Here is a 1,979-nt window from a genome sequence, read left to right as displayed (position 1 = left end):
ACTTCAATATGTACATATCTATACATTTTATACTTAATGAGACATGCATATAAACGTACAAATGCCTCTACAAATCCACAATAGACATAGATCATATGCATACAAAACACTGACAAACACGTTTGTGTTAGTGTGTGTGTGTGTGTGATCCATAAATGGATATCCGACAGTTTAGACGATGAGCATCCAGTTGTCCAATCAACTGAACTAGCTTCTCATTGAATTAGTGCGCGCGCTTGCATCTCTATAGACATTACTTCTCTTGACCTACTTCACTTGCGTTACCTTCTGTTCACCATCCTATTAACTTAGTTCGTAACCACCTCCATTTAAGTATTTAATTATAAGTGTTTGATCCATTCTGAATAGCATTGAAAAATATGTCCCAGGATGTATGACATTACGAAGGTAAAATGAAGCACCTAACTATATTTCACTCCTGTGTGTTTTCAGGTAATTAAGGTGTTGTGCTTTTACTTTGACAGAGAGAAACCGGGGTGTGGGGTGACACATAAATTTTAAAGCCACTTCTTATCCCTTGTATGGTGACTACAATAGAACGCCTCTGGTGAGTTATCTGTTCTATCAGGGTTAACATGGAAGAGAAGAAAGAGGAGAAGAAGAGCAAGAAAGAGAACAATAACAACATTGACAACAAAAACAACAATGCAAAAGTTTGCTACTATTTTTGAATTCAAGTAGGATATAATATCGGTGAGTTGAATAGCACTCATAGATACATTTTTTTTCAGCTGTAATAACTCATATATATTTCAAGAAAAAAACATCAAGTAATCCCAACACCAGCGACCTATTTGGGAAAGTATCTCCGAAAGAACGCTAATTTGAAAATGATTTCACAAACAGGAAAGTTTTCACTCACAATTACTCATTATTTAAGATAACAATGTTGACCTAATAGCCGGGACATTGATATTAAATTACTCTGGTCGTTTCCTTCCAGATCTAATAACCTACCTCAAGAAACAATAACCACTCAACGCCACTGATACATACATACATACATACATACATACATACATACAAACATACATACATACATACATACATACATAACTTACATATACCTCGATGTAAGCGTATGCATGGTTGTGTGGTATAGGCGCAAGAGTAGCTATGTAGTTAAAAAGCTTGCTTCCCAAACAGACGACCTTAAGTTCAGTTCTACCGCGTGGTAGTGTCTTCTGCTGTCGTCCAAGGGCGACCGAAGCCCTAGCAGTGAATTGCATAGAAATTTTTTCATGAAAAAAAACCCCGTCATATATGTATGTATGTATGTATGTATGCATGTACGCACGAAGGGGTGCTGAAAAGTTCTTGGCTTTGGGTAAAAGAAAATACAGGAGGATCAGTTAATTATGATTTTATTCAACATATTCCCCTCTCAGAATCACACACTTATTGGGGCGGCCCTACAGCATTTTTCGAAGCCCTGTAAAAAAACCTCGGATGGTTGGGTCTCCAATCAAGCCTCCCGCGACACCCTTAAAGCCAGGAATTTTTCAGCACCTCCTTGTATATATACACATAAACACATATGTTTATGTATTAGGTCATCCCATAAGTTCTGTCCGATTTTACCTTTTTTAAAATTGAATGAAATTTAATAGAATATTAGAATATTAATAGAATATTAATTCCATGTCTAATGAAATTAAAAATTATTTTTATGCATTTGTGTACATATAAACTAATTAAATATTATTTTACAGAAAAATAGAATTAAAATTTCTTTGATTAAAACCCTTTCTAACATGGAAGTACCCAGAGAGCATTTAAGGCACATAATGCTTTATGAGTACAAAAAAGGAAACTCAGCAGCCGAAGCGACTCGAAACATACATTCAGTTTATGGGAAAGAATGCTTGAATGAAAGAACTTGCAGAAGATGGTTTGTAAAATTCAGAAGTGGAGATTTCAGCCTTGAAGATGAAGATCGAACAGGACGTCCAGTTGAG

Source organism: Octopus bimaculoides, chromosome 1 (assembly GCF_001194135.2).
Source record: "Octopus bimaculoides isolate UCB-OBI-ISO-001 chromosome 1, ASM119413v2, whole genome shotgun sequence".
Taxonomy (NCBI): domain Eukaryota; kingdom Metazoa; phylum Mollusca; class Cephalopoda; order Octopoda; family Octopodidae; genus Octopus; species Octopus bimaculoides.
Note: the sequence above shows the minus strand (reverse complement) of the source record.